The following is a 20,313-nucleotide window of genomic DNA, read 5'->3' on the forward strand; positions in this document are numbered from 1 at the left end:
ATGATAACTTTTTGATGCAAATGGTGGAAGCATCAATGAGGCAAGGTGTGCTACTGGACCTTGTACTAACAAAAAAAGAAGGACTGACCACAACCCTCTGAGCTCTGCTATTCAACCAGTTCTCAATCCACCTCATTGCCCAGTCATATAACCCACACTTTCTGAGTGAGCTTACACCTATGCAGATGTTATGGGTGACAATGTCAAAAGCCTTGCTGAAGTCAAGGTAGACAACATTCACTGCTCTCCCCTCATCCACCCAGCCCATTCCATCATAGAAGGCTGGCAGATTGGTCAAGCATGATTCCCCCTCAGTGAATCCATGTTGGCTACTCCTGCTAACCTTTTTCCTGCATATGCTTAGAGATGACATCCAGAATGAGCTGTTCTGTTACCTTTCTGGGGATGGAGGTGAGGCTGAAAGTCCTGTAGCTTCCTTGGTTCTCCTTCTTAATCTTTGTGAAGACTAAAGTGATATTGGCTTTCTCCTAGTCCTCAGGCACCTCTCCTGTTCTCCATGACCTTTCAAAGATCATGGAGATTGGCTTAGAAATAACATCTGCAGCTCCTTCAGAACTCAGGCGTGCATCCCATAGGGGCCCATGGATTTGCGGCTGTCAAGTTTGCTTAAGTGTTCTCTAACATGATCCTTCTTGACTAAGAAAAAGTCTTCCTTTTTTACGGACTTCCTCTCTTGCCCCCAGGGTCTGGGAAATCAGAGGGTTGGCCAACTAGTACCTATACTGTTACTTTGTTGGTGAGGTCCCTGGCATGGGTTTGGCTGAGGTGAAGTAGAACTATAGAGACAGTTCCCAGACCCAGTTTGAGAGTTAATATGGTTGATTAGGCAGGGATTATTCCATAAGAGTGGCTTGGATGCACTGCCTTGTTTTGGCTAGTGAGAGTGTTTAATAATGGGGACTGATGCCAAAACAGCACAGAGTAACTGCTCAGAGATTAATTTTGTCTTTAAGCAGAGAGTGTTTAATAATGGGGACTGATGCCAAAACAGCACAGAGTAACTGCTCAGAGATTAATTTTGTCTTTAAGCAGCAAAGGTATTTACTTCGCGCAACATTGGGGAGCTAGCCGGTTCACACCGGACAAACTAGCTCCCAAGTTTTCAGTGAAAAGTTAGGTATTTTATACAGGTTTCCTTGAGAGGTTACAACATCTTTACATACATATTTATTTGATTTTGACACCCAATCATTCCATTCATAATAGGTGGGATCTAGGTGGAATAAACCTTTCAATTTTCTTTGTTCAATGATTTCCTGACTTAATGGTCTTCTTACCTCCTTCAGGTGCCCAGTTATCTTTTCTAATTATTCAGAGCACATTCCTTTACTTTAACATTATCAGTGGTACATTCCTTTAACATCGGTGGAACCTTTTCTTATTCAGAGTACTTTTCTAATTATTCAGAGTATATTCCTTTCTCAACACAAGCAAAGCATCATGCAGAGCATTGTACCAAACTCATCCTGACTAATTTTTTTTTTTTTTAAGACCTTGTTCTGTTTCAGGATATTGCCAAATTATGTCAGTCGGGATGCACAAACCCTGCCTTGCTTCATTTCACTAATGTATATCATCTTTATGAAAGATGTGGTTTGAAGGATTAATGACTTTAATCTTCTGAGTCAATCCAAAGAAGAACCAGCAAAGTGCTGGTGAAAGTTGGGGTTACTTAATTTTTTGCATTTTCTGTTTAACTTTCACAATGTATACTTCTTTAAGAACTAGATGCACCCAGGAGAAGAGGATATAAATGAAGATATAATTATAGTCTATAACAAATATTTAAGGAATGGGGTGCTTTGCTTACTAACAGTGGCTCCTGGACTATTTATTTAAAATAAGCATAAACAATGGGGCTGAAAATTATGATGTAACAAAAAGGAGTGTCCCAACCACTTGATAACTAACAATCCCTTACTAAAATGTCTTCTCTGTGCTTCCACTCTTCAGTCATCTGATGCATATATCAGTATCCTGGTCGTAAAATTGTTAAAGATCCCTGGTCCTTCCTGGTAAACTGAATTTACATAGACACAGACACATATGAAACTCAGGCTGAGGTGGAGGTAAGTCAGCCTGTGACAAATACTGCATTAGGTTGAAAGAGGACAAAGCTTGGCTGGGAAAGCATGTAAATGTGCCATACTCTCCCACCCCAGGAGCAGTTTGGCTCTCCTGGAGCAGTTTGGCTCTCCTGGGGCAGTCCAAGCTTGATGGAACTGTCTTTTTGAATGTTGAAGAAGAGCTATGAAGCTCCTGATGCAGGAGAGAGATAGAGCCTGTAGTGCAATCATCTTGTCCTCAGGCAGGTTACCAGCATTGCAATCCAGGACTAAAAAAAGGAGGAGTCAAGGAAGGAAAAGCTGTCTGAGGCCTAGAAAAGACGTATGCTTTGAGAATTCAGGATCCATTTTGCCAAAATCAAATATGGATATGCTGCCAGTGGGCCTCATGTACAAAGGATGTGCAGCTTGGTATTCTGCAGATTCCCACCGGCTGGTTTACCACTGTGCTACATGAATGGTAAAAATGTTTTCCATCTGATTCCTGGCTAAACAGGGAAGGATCAGACACAGCTCTTGCAGTTCTGAAATATTTCACTTGATACTATAAATTTATTCTATTCTTTAAAAAATTAATGAAAGGACAGTGTTTAGTCAGTCCCTCTGACACCCAGTATCTTTTTATTTTCATATTTTACCATTCAGACTGGTTTAATCAAATGGGAAGTATAGTCAATCCTATTTCTTATTGTGCCTTTTTAACCAGGCCTTTCACGCTGACAGTGTAAAAACACCCCCACCCCACCCCCACCACCACCCCACCACCACCCCACCACCACCACCCCCCCCCACCCGCCATCTCCCTAGACAGCTTACACTGAACAATGTGAAAGTTAGTGACTGAATTCCAAATAAATTAAAAAAAACCCCAGATTTCACTTAGAGGGAATGATATTGCAATATAAGACTAGAAATAGATGAACTCACTGGGAGAATTATCTTTACACCATTAAACCAGCATAAATTTTATTGTAGCTGTGGCAGTTTTACACATTAAAGAGAAAAAACTATATAGTTTGAACATTTCAAACTATGAAGAAAACACTTTTTGAAAAAGGGCAATCAGGTAAAGTTCAAACAATTTTCAATATCATAGAAAAGATGTCTTTAATGCATTATTTAAGTACTAGCTAGGCAACAATTTTTTATGAGGTGTCCGTTGAAATATATTCAATTGTAGGAATGACAATGCTTTAGGAAAACTTAGAAAGACTGTGAGAAGTGAAGAAAAGGCGACTTTGTGTGAAGAGCTCAATACAGTCAAGTAATATACTCCTCAGTCTCATTTCTAAAGAGACTCATCTTTCTTAGAAGCTGTCTGTTGTCCTTCAGGTCCAGAATTCAAAGATATTTTTAAGTCAAAACAAATGGGGGAGTGTTTTTGTGAAAAAAAGCAAAAAGAATAACTGCTACGCATTGCAAGGAGCAACATTTTAGACTATTTTTTAAACTTATTTATTGAACTCCTCAGAAAAATCTTGTATTTTCTACCTGGAGGCTAGGAGTCATTACACTAACTTTAGCAAACTAAAAGCTAGAAAAAGTATTTATGCTAGCGGTCTTGGATCTCTTCAAAGCTAATGAAGACATAAAACTGGAGAACTATACATCCTGAGTTATGATGGAATTAATTTCCTTTTTAAGGTGTCAGTATTTATCTTTTGGATAAGATATCTTTCCTTCTCCTATACTTTTGCAGCTCTAGTGATTTCAGTGCGTTATTACTCAATGGTATTAAAGAGTTCATAATAACAGAAATTATACTTGTAAACCATTTTTATAATTAAAACTCTGCAAAGTAAAATTTTCCATCACACACATTAAAAAGGTATATTGCACAAACATGTATGTGCCATTTAGCTGGAAAATACATGTTATGCTGTCTTTAGTATCTACTTAGCTGGCTTTGTGCACATAAATTTGTTTTGGGATTACACATATAAATAATAACTGTTTAGAAGAATGGTTTACAGCATCTTTGTGCATTTTTCATACCTTAATTGATAGCTAATCTTGTTTTAGAAAGAACAATAATAAAACAATAACTTTAAGTCCAATGTATTTTATCTTTTCCTGAGTATAACCAGTTGCCATTAAGTTAAATTGGGCAGGAGGGAAAGGTATATAGTACATAAACATGGTAAATGGCTATGCAAACTTCTTAAACCAAATTAATTCATAGGTAATATAATATTAGCCTTAAAATCATCTTGTTCAATGTTAAGAAGTTCAAGCAATCCCATACAAAATAAGTTTATGTGCTTTATAGAAAGAAAATAGACTGTAGACTTAATGCTTTTATCTCTTCAGACAGTAATTATTAGGAAAGTATTTTGTGTTACTCTCATTATTTCAAAGAAACAGTGAAACCATGTGGTTAAACAAACAACCTTTCCATGCCAAAAGAAGATGCTGCTTTTTGGCTTATTTAACTTACCCAGTAGATAGAAAATATTTTTTGACAGTTTTGAGAACGGTTTGATATGAGCAACTATTGTTCCCAAACGGCACTCTAAAAAATTCTTATATTTTGCACAGTTAAAATGCAGTTATTTTCCTTTAATACTTTCTTAATTAAAAAAAAAGAAAAAAAAAAAAAAGAAAAAGTAACACAGTAATGAAGTGCTATTATGTCTGAATCTTCCCATATCAGTTCCCACACAGTTATACTGAAGTTTTGGTGTTTCAACAGTTTTTGATAGTTATCCTCAGAAAGCCTTGCTAAAGTAATGAAATACAAATGCACTTGTTTTATTAAGATGTAAAGAAAAAGTTACTTCCTGAAGCTATATAGCAATTTTTTGATAGAAAATGACTTAAGTACAAGCTCTTTGTCAGTGTCATCACCATAGTGTCATAACGTGTTTAAAACTTTACCTTCAGTTTTTCTTGTAAGATTTTCACTTTTCAGACCGTTCCTACATGCATGCTGTTAAAAACACAATCCTTAAAGATTTAGAATTTTTATTTTATTGGAACTCTCTGTCATGTGGTTCTGGTTTTAAATTATGCTCCAGAAACTCAAGGAGTAATAAGGTCCAGAAGTAGAAGTAAAATTTTAGAAGTAGTAATCATCTTCAAAGAATTTACAAGAGTTCTTGGTGACCGAAACATGTAACTTACAAGAAAAGGGAGACCCCAGGCCTTTGTATACCACATATGCAGTTCACTAAAAAGGAGGTGGATGAAAAGCAGTTTCAGGAATAATGTGTACTTTCTGAAAAATATTTGACAAAAGTTTATTTGGAGCACAGAAACAGAAACTGAAACTGCAACCCATGCTGAACCATCAGGAATTAGGCATTTAAAGAGAAAATCTAGACTACCCCTGAACACTAATCCTTTTGTTCCCAAAGTTTACAATGATTACAATGATTAGTTTACAGAGAACTAAAGAACGGTATGAGCAAATAAGGATATTTAAATGTCTGCATGCAAGTGACTTCCACAGATTCAGAAAGAAAAAAAAAACAACAAAACCACCACCACAAAAAACCCCAAACAAACAAAAAGGCAGTTTTAGGGAAAGTACACCTCATCCTAAAATAAATGTAAAAAATATGTCAGCTAAACTATAGTTCAGACACTCCATTTAATGTATGTTTCTATAAAGAGCTCCTAACTTAACTATGATGTGCACTAGAAAGTGGGTCTCAGCTGCAGGCTAAGAAGCTCAGCTTTGTGTATCTGCACAGAGGTATGCTATGTTTTCCACTCAGCAACAAAGATCTCATTAGTACAGTGAATGGAGCTTGGAAAATAGTTCATCTTATTCTAAAGCAGACTGTGGCAGATTAATTAATTTGTTTAAAAGGAATTATTTAGTGCTTCTTGAGATGCTGTTAGTTTTCCAGGATATTGGCATAGGGCTCACAGATGTAACAAAGAAATCATAGCAGGCCAAAAGCTCTAGGGATGTCAGTCAGAGATAACATTAGGTGTCCAAGATTGATTGAAATTACACTAAATGCTTATGTTTAGGAAACTAAATCATATTACTAACAGAGAACAGCTGAATATCTGTTCCAGAACATGACTGACTTTTGATTCAAAGTTTAATTCTGTTGTTAATCCAAAGACATAAAATGTCACTTGATGTCCTACAGCTCCTGGCTTCCATCTACCTCTCCAACAAAGTATCCACATCCCATAGGTCTTGAGGTGTATCTGTCAGTCCTGTGTAGACTCACAGGTTACTTAGCACTAGCTAAGTTACATATAAACATCTCTGTTTGGGTGCCTTTTGAACTGAATCCCACCATAGACATCTGAAGTTTGCTGAGATGATCTACACTGTCCTTAATGTGTCCTTCCTTCTTTGTTCCGCTCAATTCTGAAGTATCAAATTGTCAGAACAAATCTAGATAAAACATCTGAGCTATCTGAATGTAATTAACTCTAAAGTTTACAGAGATCAATGTCTCGCTTTCAGATGAGAGTACATAAGGAGACTGAATAAAAGGGAGTTTTTCAACTTTATTTGAATAGGCTTAATTTCAGTAATCTATCATGTGCCTTTCCCATAACTCCTCTTTTGAATGGGTGTCTCAATATCAATCTGCTTATATTTTTTTCTAAGAAAAATTATCAAGACTCACTATGATTTATAGGTTATAAAACTGACCTATGCTCACTTTATTTAATTAGTTCTGTCCTGTAACACATTTTAAAGATGTATTTTAAATATTTAGGGGTACATTTTTAGACTTTCATTAATGCAAATTTATGGTCCAGCTGAAGGGAGATTCATTCCATTTCAGCTCATGAAAATCTACAAATACATGTCTAATTTGAATCATGCCTTTAAATCTCATTATTTTAAATAGCATTTATGCAGACTTGTGTGCTTCTGGATGTCATTTCAAAGTGTAATTTCTACTGGACACACAAAAATAATCTCCTAATGTCTCTCCTCTTTCAAGTTTATATACAAGTTTATATATATACAGATGAATAATTTTATTGGTTTGATATGAATGATTTCGACTTAAGGCCTTAGACTAAATTGCAAGTGCAGATTCAAAAAAGTGATTGGTACAGATTTGAAGCCACAACTGGAAACTCTTGAATAAATAGGAGTTTTGAATTGTACCAAGAATTCGGGGTGTGAGGACACACAGACCATGGATGAACTGCATCCTCACACTGCTCAATGCTGCCTGTACTATTGTAGGAAGGCATCTGATGCACACTGCTGCATTCAGTACTACCATCTTCCAGACAGCTAAACCAGCGTTAAAACAGTTTTATGCTGGAAGAGCTGTGGAAAGATGCCACAGCATAGTCCACAATCATATCATAATCCCTAGTCTTTTTTATTTGTTGGTTTTGTTTATGTTTTTTTCCTAATAAAATAAGGGAATGTAGAGATCTGTGTGGTCTAAATTGTGTATGACAAAATATGGTGCCTAAGATATGATGCCTGCATTTATTGCTGTTAAGAGTTTGTGTTATATTTACTCAAAAATAGTTTCATGATTAATTCAAAACATCTCTGATGTCATACTTATTTACCTAGAAAACAGCGAACATCTGGCCTTCACGTTCACCTATCCTTTTCTGATACACATATCTCAATATAAGTTATTTTTCCTAAGTCCACCCTCAGGAGAACCTGTCAATGTAAAGCAGATCCCAACACTGTGCGCTGTTTGCAAAACAACATCCGTCCTTTGTCCTGTGGGTCTGGCAATTTTTGTTCACTCTTTACTAATATTTTAGGTTGCCTTTGTGATCTATTCAGAATTGAATTGACTTCATTTCCCCAGAGGAGAAACCACAACATATGTTAAATACATTGTGAGTAATTTTTAAACTCTTTAGTAGAGCATGGCTGCATTCACTGAACTAATTGTGAAAATGTGAGGTTTTCCTCTTTTATTGTTGGATGTTTAAATTCTAGACAACCCAGTCTACACATAATCACCTTAGGCTCCCTTTAAAATCAATGGGGGAATAAAGGCGGCTGGAAAGGTGATTCATGTGACCTTGTCCAAATCCTTATTTTGGAAAGATATAAATCTTCCTTTGGAAGTGCCAATTTCTCTCAATTAACCGTTAAAAAAAAAAAAAAAAAAAAGAAAATTAGTGTGATTAGCTCACAGGCATATGTCTACTTTCAGTCATGCCATTCCCGGTATAGCTGTCTAGTGCAATTTATTTTTTTATTCATCCTTTTCCCTTTAGTATTCAATGGTTCACACTTTTTTTTGCTGTGACTTAACAATAAATAAAAAAAAAATACTGCAAAAAGGATTCCACAGGCACAGGGAATAATATATCAAAAAATGGCAAAGGGCCCTACTGTCTTGTCAGACAGATCATTTAACCCATATGGACTTAATTTTTGCAGTATGTGAAAAGGAATTACATACTTGCACAGTAAATAAACATTCTTAATCCTTTAGTAGGTTTATGACAAAATAGTCAATTTTTAAATGAATAATGTATATTCATTCTTTTTATTAAGTAAGAAGAATTGTGCAGCCTCTCTATTGAGCTTTGGGCTGCCTGTTGCATTACTGCATGCTCCTTCTTATAGAGCTCATATATTCCAGTTTTCCTCTTCATTGTTGTTAATGAAAAAAGTATGTTCCACCTACATATTCTATATATTCCACATTCCTTTTACACACTTTTACATGTTAGTAGTGCATTAACATCTGCCTTCAACAGGAATGGCGTAACACGCACAAGGTAGAATGGTACTTGTATATTATCTCCACTTCACATTAAGGAAGACAAAGCCATAAATATAATTGTAGATGTCCTAGACTTACATTTAAGCCAAGTTCCCCTGTCCAAGCTGTCACTCCAGAAAAAGACAAGAACATGCAAATATTCCAGACTCCAGAGAAACACTACCCAGGGTGTTGCGAGAAAGGGCCCACGATTGGAGGACCCAGGCTGATGAGACACGTAGGTCTGCATGCGACCCCTGAGAGCCTAGGGGCTTCAGCAGCAGGAGTTACTGCGGAGACAAGCGGCAAGTAAGGAGGCAGCATCCACGTCCCATTGCAGCTTCTCTGAGTCATTCATCCCTGAAGTAATTTAATAAGTGTTCCATTAAGAAAAAGTGGATGCCCATGATTCTGTGCTGCAAGGTATAACACACAAAGCTTCAAACAAGGCTCATAATGATTTTTTGGTCTCTGTGCAGTACTATAATCTTTCATACATGCTTTATTTTATACGAGAGAAGCCAAGGAGGGAAAAAGTTCTTTTTGTAAGAGTGGTGCAGCAGATATTTTTTATGAAACTTGTATTTTATCTGGCAGGGATTGCATCTTTAAAACAAAAGTGTCACAGACACCAATCATTCTGAAACATTATTAAAAATCTCTGGGTTTGTTCTCAATTGTGCCTCTGAGGTTTCATTTGAGCTTTGAAACTTTATCTAGTGATACCTTTTTCAGGACATTTTGATTGTCAAAGGAATACATGGAAGATTTTATTTGATTTGATTTATCATTTATTTTTATAAGTGTTCATTTTGTATGGTTTTATTAGTAATTCACGTCCAAGAGTAATGCATAGATATACTGAAACTGAAATTATCCAAGCTTTTATCCATTTAAAATCAATACTTTTATTTTTACTTCAGGTATTAGCTTTGCTGATGAATTAGTGCAAAATATTTATCTCCTGTCACCATGATGAAGAAAGGAACCCCTTACTTTTAAACATGAGCTGATTCATTCCCTCCTCCTCTCATTAAGTAATACATCTTTTATTAGTATAAATAAGAAATCAGAGGAAGTCCAAACTCACATAAGACTGTTGTTTCTCTTCTTCCCACCCTTAATACATTCACAAAACACCTATAAAAAGGTAAGAAATGGCCCTTGGAAACTGCATGTTATAATTTTTTAGATAAATTTGTGGCTGTATGAATGATAGTTTTGACAAACTGTCTTCTGCATTATGCACAATACTATACCTTTATGAATTCTCTCTTCATTTATTTCTTGAGCTGGGTGTCCTCAGCATTACAAATGTGCATTAGTACCATCTTGAAACGCAGCAGAAGCTACGGGTAAGAAAAGAATTTATGAAAAAATATTTTAAAAAAATAGTAAAAAATACCCCACCTTAAACTTGATTTTCAAGTAAGGAAACAGGAGAAATAGGGGGTTTCCTTGCCCCAGGAAGTCTTTGTACAGTCCAGTAAAGACCAACAACCTGAAAACCATCAAGTCTTCTTTTTTCAAGTTGATGGCTGCATCCAAACTGACTACTGTCAAACCATTGGATAGGGGAGTGCTACTTGGACTGGCCAAGTGCCTGCCAAGGACCACACTCACAATTTTAATTGTCCAGCTGATGCAATCCCACTGCCTGGAGACCTGCCTTAGCACTGTGTAGTTTCTTCATATGTGAGTAGCCAAAATGTCTCTCTGTACTTCCACAAGAGGAACAATAATTTGTATCTATTAGAGAAATTCCTTTCCAAAACCCAGCCGCCTAGTCTCTTGTGACAATTTGTAGGTTAGCAGCTATCCAACTAGGTATTGGTTGGAAATTATCTCTAGACTGGGTTTCAAAAGTGTATCTCAGAATATGTGACTCAGAGATGCCACCATATACTACCTGATTCAGTTAAAATCCTTCTCAATTATGCCTCCTTCAGCCATGTTTACTTGGTCCCCAAAATGACTAGACAGGCTTAATCATAACTCATGACGTGGGGCTGGAGGTGCAGGGTGTGTTCTGGGTTTTGTTTTGGGTTTTTTTGGTTTTGTTTCTCATTTGTTTGTTTTATGAATATGAACATCCTGTGTCTTCCTGGTCACCAGACAAACTCTCTCTCTATATATATATATATGTGTGTTTTACAAATCCCATTTATAAAGAGTACTAGACAATTCTAATGCATACTCTCACCCTTGAATATGTGTGGACCCCCTACACCCAGAGCCAGCTGTCTGTACCTCTAATGCAGGGACAATTCTCTTGCTCCATTAGTAGCTGTTAAACTGTCACACATTACAAGCCTGGCACAATGCATTAAGAGGAACTGAGGCCAATTATGTTCTTACCCTGGATTTGGAATTGCAGCAATTTGGGTGCTGCCTGGTGGTCAGACAAAGGTGGGCAAGATTGGTCATCCCTTCCCATGCATCTAAGCCTCGTAATGTCATCATGCGGTAACTCTTACCTTTAGAGGGAAGAAGAATAAATAGAATAAATCATTTTTAAGTTGCAGTGCTTAAATGTGGTGTATCATAGAATGTGAAAATGTCAACCTGAAACCCTGGAGATTGATAATAACATGATGTTTATAGTATGGGCCATTACACCCATCACAGAAATCCAGCTAGAGGTGACTCAGAGTAATAATCATGCTGTGTTTGTTTCACTGTTGTGATGGACAAACCAAACATTTCTTCACTGTGGTTCTTTACCTCTATAGCAAAAGGACTTTTTCTTATTGAATTTAAGACAGTCAAAAACTTTTTTTAATACAAAAATATATAAATGTTTTTTTTTTAAAATTAGTAAAATTAGAGGTCATTTATAAAAATGGGTTTTTAAAATATTTTTATCTTATAAAAATATTACAAATGTTTATATTGTTTCCCTGAATCTTATTTTGAGATCTTTTCCATGTTCTCTGTCCTGTAGTCCACATCCACCATTACATTGTTTTTGAAGATTGTCTGTGAAATAGATTGGGAAAGTCCTTCAAAAGCTGTTTGCCTTCACTTTGAAATGACACACATCTATACTGAATTGTGTAGGACAGTGTACTCTTCAGAAGCTCACATCATATGCAATTAACACTGGACTGCATAGTCTTGTAGAAAAGCTATGGTAAAGAACAGTATACTTCATACCCTTGAAATGGCTCTTCCCTTCTTTAGTTTCTTTAACTCAGGTTGTGTATCTCAAACACATAAATTCCTGATTAAAGTTTACAAAGTCTAAACTACTGGATGCATTTTAAGTGCTTAAATAGCACTGAAAGCTATGAATTTTTAAGAAAGCTTTCTTAGATAAATCTTTTTGACACAAACTTCAAGATGGTAATAAATACAGAGATGAACATACTATGTATGATGTCTATAAAAAACACAGTAACTTACTGAGAATTGTAAAGATGGTAAGACCATTTACACAGTTAATTCATTTTCTGGTATGTAATTTATAAATTAAGATATGCCTGAAACACTTAGTTAAACTTAAAACAGTTCATAATGCCCGGTTTGTTGTCCAGGAAGGGAGGACTTAGATGAAATTTTATTTAAGTTGATTTACTGAGAGAGCAGTAGACTATATTGACAGCTTTTTAAACCTGACATGTTTAAATAGCATTTAATTTGCATTCTCATAAACAGCCAGTGTCAGTCAAAACTAGAATATAGTCAATCTCCTTAAATGGAAAGGAATAATATGGAGTTGAGGCAAACATCCTAGAAAATGTTCAGACATTTCATTTGTACTCAGTAATGACTTGTTAACCTCCAGGTTTATTTGGGGACTTTCTGAAAGACAATAATATGGAAATGAAAAACTTTTGAGTTGGTTCCTTGCCTTTGCTCAGATAAAGCTTTTTGTTTTCATTGGAAGCCTGTCTCAAGTTTAAAGTAGATTCAAAGGTTTGTAACAAACAGTTATTTTATTTCCACAGAGATAACAAGTCCAAATAAAGTGGTGTGCACCTACAAACTCTTTGGATGACGGCAAAGTCTGGAAATGACAGAAGCTTGGCTGTATTTTCTACACACATGAGTCAGTTTGAAGGAGTAGTATTGTCAAGTGTCATAAAAAAAGGTTTGCTAGCCTTATAATAGTGCTAGTGGAAACTAGCCAGGTGGTGGAAGAAAAGCCAAGAATTTAAAAGAATGGTATATTATTACAATTTACTGAGTATTCATACACAAATATATATATATATATATAGTGTGTATACATATACAGATATGTATGTAAGATACTTTTTTGTGAACTCTGCAGAATTTATTTCTGTTCTCTCATTTACTCAGTGTCGTGGTTTCCTAGTGGGATGGGGAGGAGAATCAGGAAAAAGGTAACATTTGTAGGTTGAGATAAGGATAGTTAAATAGGTAAAACAAAAATCACGCACATAAAAAAAGCAAGCTAAGGAATTCATTCACTTCCCACCGGCAGGCAGCTGTTCAGCCATCCCCAGGAAAGCAGGGCTCCATCATATGCGATGGTTACTTGGGAAGATAAAAGCCATCTCTCTGAACATCCTCCCCTAGCTTATATACCGAGCCTGATGTTCTGTGGTATAGGATATCACTTTGTCTAGTTTAGGTCAGCTGTCCTGGCTTTGCTCCCTCCTAGCTTCTTGTGCACCTGCTGTCTGGCAGAACATGGAAAACTTGGAGAGTCTTTGATTTAGAGTAAGCATTACTTAGCACCAACCAAAACATCAATGTGTTAACAACTTTATTCTCATAGTAAACCCAAACCGCAGCACTGTACCAACTACTGAGAAGAAAATTAACTATTTCAGCCGAAACCAAGACACTCAGAGATATAAAAAAAGCTAAATTTCAATGATCAGATGACATATAAGGTGAATTCATAGGGTGTGTTGGTCAACAGTCAGCTGAAATATGAGCCAGCAGTGTGCCCAAGTGGCCAATAAGGTCAAGAGCATCCTGGCTTATGTCAGAAATAGTGTGGCCAGCAGGGCTAGGGAAGTGATTGTACCTTTATGCTGGTGGAGCTGCACCTTACATCCTGTGTTCAGGTTTGTGCCCCTCACTACAAGAAAGACATTGAGGTGCTGGAGCATGTACAAAGAAGGGCAATGAAGCTGGTGAAGGGTCAAAAGCAAAAATCTTGTGAGGAGTGGCTGAGGGAACTGGGATTGTTTAGGCTGGAGAAAAGGAAGCTGAGGGGAGACCTTATCGGTCTCTACAACCGCCTGAAAGAAGGTGGTAGCAAGGTGAGTGTCAGTCTTTTCTCCCAAGTAGCAAGTGATAGGACCAGAGGAAACACCCTCAAATTGCACCAGGGAGGTTTAGATTGGGTATTAGGGAAAAATGTCTTCCTCAAAAGGGTTTTCCAGCGTTGTAACTGGCTGCCCAGGGAACTGGGTGAGTCAACATCCTGGAGACATTTTAAAAGACATATAGATGTGGTGCTTAGGGACATGAGCTCTTGTGGGGACCTTGGCTGGAATTCCAAGGTTTTACTAATTGACTGCATGTTGCTCATCCCCCAGGAGCATATATGGAGTCTGACTTCCATGATGGAATGTCATTTCCCACATGAAAATAAATCTTTTGTGGATCAAGTTATATGTTGTAGCTGTACATTTATAATTATATAACGCAAAAGGTACTGTTTGGTATGTGGCTGTGCAGAGCCAGAGGCTGATAAGGAGCCCCCTGTGTGCTGGAGAAATAGTGGGACTCCATAAACAAGTAATACTCATGAGCCAGCTTCTCTCTCTGATCTCTCTACTTTCATTCATTTTGAATTTGACTGTTATGAATGCATCTGTACTACCGTGTCATGGTCCAGCAGCCCATACCACCACAATATTTGCTTGCTGCTGACCTTACTGTACTCATGGAGAAACATAGATGAGAAGGAGAATGGAGGGGGGGACAGCACTACCAGCACACTAAGTTTTTCCCTGTTTGCAGTAGGGATAAGGACAAACACAAGCAGTTTGTGAAATCTCTTTTACTCACAGTCTCATTAAGGTACTTTGGGAAAACTTGCAGTGACCAGACAGGTCCTAATCAATAGGAAACTGATCTTGTGGACACACACTTAGCCAGGGTCACCAGTCATCATGTCTGTGAAACATTCTGTGTGATAAAGACTCTCCTTTACTGACCTTCTGTTTCATTTCCTTCTAGTTACTTTCATTTTCAAGGTGCTGTTTAGTTCTGTTATCCTTTATTGTAACATCCACCAGAAAAAAAAAAAAAATAATGGAGAAGTTCCCAGCTGCCAAGGAAATGGACTGTTGTAACTAGCCAAACTAGCTGTTTTCACAAACATACCATAAAAAAACACCAGGGGAGACTACCTGAATGACAAAAACAACTGTGAAAGAAGAAGAGGTCAATGAGGAGAACCTATGACAAAGGGGCATCAAAACTGAGTTATCTGCAGAAATTGAGTGACTAATGCTTGTCCACTATTTCACCTAAAACACTACCACAGGCATCAGAAGAAAAATGAAACAGTTTTAGAAAAATCCCAAATGTTTTATCACCCAGAACATAATTAAAGTGTAGAAATCACTGCCACAGGGTCCTGTGGATTCCACAAGTTTAAACAGCTTGTATTTAAAAAATAATTAGGAAAGGAGGAGCCCAGGAAGTTCTGTTCAAATTTCAGTGCAAGCTCTGGTTCAGGAGGTCCCTTTTAGATGCATATTGTACAAAAGGAGGAAATGTATATTTGGAACATGTAGGGAAATTATCACTTGCCATATGCTATTTTAACTAATTACTTCCTATTAATCATGGGTAACGGATGTTGGTCTCATCTGTTGCTGTATCTCAGCACATACATTCTTATACTCTCTCGTTACCCAGGAAATGTCGCCCTCCCACATGCAGGTGAAGCTCAGCGTTCTGTAGCCTCAGCTCACTCAAAGGCCATTCCCAGATCCCACTGAAATCTATTTGAATATTCTAGATATCTAGATATTTTCCCTCCCCAACTTCTCACTAAATGTGAGGTTAAAGGAAAGTTCTCTTCCGTGCTGACAATCTAAGCCATTTGAAGCAGGTGAAAGTTCATTAACAGGTAAACACAACGAAAAGGGCAAGGGGGGTGGAAATCCTGAAAAACCTGAGATTACAAGGTGGCAGTCTAGCATCTCTATACTGGCAACACATGGTGCTAACAGACTTCATGGAGCAAAATTAATTTCAAGTGTTCAAAAAGAAACTGATGCTACTTCCCATTTGATCTGGTTTGGTACATTTTGAGTCTACATTTTACTTTTAATCTTTCTTTGCCTCAAAGCTGCATTCCTTAATTTGGAAGAAAAAAAAAAAAAAAAAAAAAAGAATACTCTTTTGGCCCACTCAGAAAGTCTGTACCTTAAACAAGTTTGCAGTAGAAAAAACTTCTCATTAAATGAGTTTCAGGATTTATAATTACGGCATAAGAAGTGCTTGCATACTGTTGGATATGGTACTGAAAGTTAAGTTCAAACCTGGGTAAAATGGCTTTCAGACTGGAATAAGTAAGAGAAGGTCAAAGCATAGGAAAGCTAGGACTTGTTACGTACTTAATGGGTCCAATTCAGTTCCTGGACAAGATTGTGTGTCTGTCAACAGTCATAAATGCATGTAGATTATGCCTGCTTGTTGGCAAATATAGACAATATTTTTTCCTTTATCTATTCAATTGGAAAACGTGGTATACAGTAAAGGCCGATTTTCAGCATAATGTAGGAACCATGTAGCCCAATCTCTTCCTTTTCCCTGATAACAATAACAATTTAAACATTAGTACCTTATAAAGAATACTGAACTGTAAATCTTAAATCAGAAACTATATTTTGTGTCCTACTAAACCAGTTGTGTTTCGTTTGCTTTTTCCGTCTTCAGGGTATATTGAAAATTTAGTATTAAGATAAAAATATCAGCTCTGTAAATATATGGTTGAAATGCTAAAAAGTATATGATTTTTTTTAAATTATATCTGAATGTACTTTACAAACACCAAATGAACAACGTTTGAAAATACATTACTGTAATCAAATTATTTTTACAGAACTGAAGGTGTTACATGGAATTTACTTTTTTTACCTCAGCATAACAGACTGTCATGCTATTTTTATTCAACTGAAGTCAGTAAATTAAAACTCTGACAAAATTCCGAGTCCTGTAAAGGGGAACATCAGAACTATCCTGTTTCCAGATTAGCAAGAAAAGCCCTTTCTTAACTTTTTTTTTTTTTTTTGCTTTCCTTTTCTTAACTATCAGGATAATATTCCTTCTTGTATTTTTTGTACTTAACCAATAACTTTTTTTAGAAACTGTCCTAAGTGTGTGTATATGTTGCCTAACTAAGCATGTTTTATTCTCTTGTGCCAACCTGCATGACTGGGCCAGCTTCATTTGATTCAAATAGTTTCCTGTCTTTTAATGAATGGAGATTTAATTAATAAAGCAATTTGTCTAGTATCAGCATTGGATAGACAGGATGGAGGTCAGAAGACCATTAAAAGAAGTTACCTCAGAGTTGTTATACACAAATCACGAATTTTGGATATATGTCCCTCTATCGGAATCTATCAAGGCAGATATATTTTGCAGCTTGTGCCTTTTAATGAATTTTTTTTGCAAACTCTCAATTTTAGGGTGAAATACAGTCAAATGATTCCAGAGGCTAGTAAGTGAAACTTCAAGTGAAGTTTCTGAAACACATACTGGGATACTATAACACAAATTTTGGTACATTACAGGAATGAAATGGAACTACAATAAGAAACTGTAAAAGTCATTAGGAAATCAGTCCTTCCTGCACCTAAAAACAGAAAAACAATGATAAATATGCCTGATTTTTGGTATCATTGGCACAGTATATATCAATATACCTTGATTAACAAACTGCTTTATTATTTACCTACTAAGGTAAGTCATACCTTCTGAGTTAGCTGTTTGCTATGCTAAATGCATAAATGTAAGCCATTCAGTAATCCAATTAATTCAACTGATTTAAGAGAAGCAAGATTTTTGATCTAAGGTGGTAGGATATCTCTAAAAATGTGACAATGTTATAGTATGGAATCTATACAGCTCAATGAGACTGGTCTTGCAGGTCATAATTCTCACAGGATAACCAGAAGAAACAATTTCGCTATTTCAATTAAAAGGATTGATAGGGCCTACAGACAACCCCAGAGCCAGTAACTTTATCAAGTGATTGAATACATTTCACGAAATCAATATACCATCGTCTCGCCATAGAGTAATGAATTATCTTGAAGTTTTTCAGAAATATATTAATGTTGACAGAATGGACTTTTGAACTGTAAACAGGATTTTTTTTTTTCATATAGTTGCTCTAAAGCAGATATCTAGACCTGATTATAATGTGATTGGAGTTGTTATTGGAGTTATTGCATTACTTGTAGACAAAGTGTGGTTTAAACCAAGTTAACTGTGATTTTTTACTAAAGAAATTGAGAGCAGAAGGTTTTGAATTTATGTACTCAAAAATGGCTAATGGAAATCTACCAAAGATGTATCTTTTAAAAGCACGGTGTTGCTCATTACAGAGTGAGTGGCGTAGAAAGGTATATGAGAGAGGTTTATGAACTAACAAATGCTCTACAATCTATAAACAGGTGCTCTTATATTACACTGCAAGAACAAAGACATGTCCAATAAAATTGATACACAACAAACACAACAATGCTAGAAGACAATAGATTACATAAAATGCACATCAATCCTGTAGAAAGCAATACCGCAATTACTGTTCAGGCCAAGACTTTAACCATGTTCAAAGCAAGACTAGGAGATGTTTGCAGGGGTAATGAAAACTTCTAGTACCTATCACAGAATTAAAAGATGCCACAATTCTCATGTTTCATGACAGAAATGAGCTCATTCAAGATTCTTTGGCTAAAACTCCAGTTGCTCTTCAGACATGCTCCCACTGGTTCTGAAGAGGCAAAGATTTTATGTGTATATATTCAATAACTGGGATTGTGATACCTGCTACTGAAAATCTGTTATTGAACAATTTAAAAAATAACATCATATAGATGAAATTACATGAAACATTAATATGAATGATCTTTTCACATTCTCCACACATTCAAAATATTAATTCCTTAGACAGTAATCCACCTTTACTTTGCTTTGTAAGGAGCACTAACTTGCAATGCCTGAATAAATACTTCTTGGCAATATGAACATATGAGATTATGAACAAATTTGTTCCTTTTAAAAAGTAAATCAAAGCATAAGATAAAAGAATTAGCGAGATGAAACTAAACAAACACACATATGAATGAAGAAGCCCCAGAGAACATCAACTATATCATTGTAATGAGCAGCTTGTTAATCTGGAGTCAGTTCTTTGCTATCAGCAAAACCTTGCCACTTGGGCATTGCAAGCGTTGATTAAAAGGCAATGCATACATATTTCTGAATCAGAACAGATAGGTAATCATCCTCAATGAGGCAAGTTGGAAAATAGGAACACCAGTTTCTGAGAATGTTGATGGTTGTCTTCTTCTCTTATTCCTGCTAATAAGATTAGTGAGACATTTCCAAATGTTTTAGAGAGGCCTTTGTGGAACAAAAGTCAGAAAAGAAAAAAATTCTCCAGTCCCCCAAATGACCAGTCTGATGCTAAAAACACATGCAGAGTAAGGGGCTTAAATATGAACCCTACATGTCCTGTTATTTGGGGTTTTTCACTTGAAGAGAAATTCTACTTTGGATGTAAAGAACCATCCTGATGAAACTTTCTCTGAATCCAATCCACTTTCACAAAATATGTTGGTTAAAGTTAACTGAGAATTTTATGAGTAATAGCCGTGTAGTCCTCTTTTTCTTGTATTTTATTTCTTTTTGAATCATCTCTGATCTTAATGATCCTTTGCCACAAATGAAGCTTGAAATAAATATGAACATAAAATACCTAGTTCATGATCTTTGCAAATTGTCACATTGTACCAAGAATATGTATTAACCATAATCACTGAAGCATAAGTTTTGCATGGATTATAAAGTTTATATATTTCACAGGAGACATTGCTGTTACTCATCCCAGTTTTATATCAGTTTTATACAGGTTCAAGTCCATTGACCTTACTGGAATTTCTCCAAGTTTACACCAATACAAATGAGAGCAAGCAAGACTGAAAAACAATAATAACTATTCTTTTTGCAGTTAAGAAAAACATTTTCTTTCAATAATGTGTTTCAAATATTATTTTTTCTGAGAGATTTCTGCACCTTAAGGGAATCTCACACTACAGAACAACTTTGTTATACTACTACTGTGCTGAATTTTTTTCCAAATAATTTAACATTTATCAAAAGAACAGTTATTTAGAGCATATATTATTTTGAAGTATTCTATGTAATACTACTGTAAAAATTTTAAAATAAAACTGTAGGCACAAGATTAAATTTTTAATTTTTAAAATATAATTTAGAAATACTTCAAATGAGAGACATTTCTATTCAGGGTAGGCAGTTAACTGTGTCTTGCACTATGTCTCTATGTAATGTTTTAAAGTTATTCCTAGTTG

Source organism: Falco cherrug, chromosome 6, assembly GCF_023634085.1.
Source record: "Falco cherrug isolate bFalChe1 chromosome 6, bFalChe1.pri, whole genome shotgun sequence".
NCBI lineage: Eukaryota > Metazoa > Chordata > Aves > Falconiformes > Falconidae > Falco > Falco cherrug.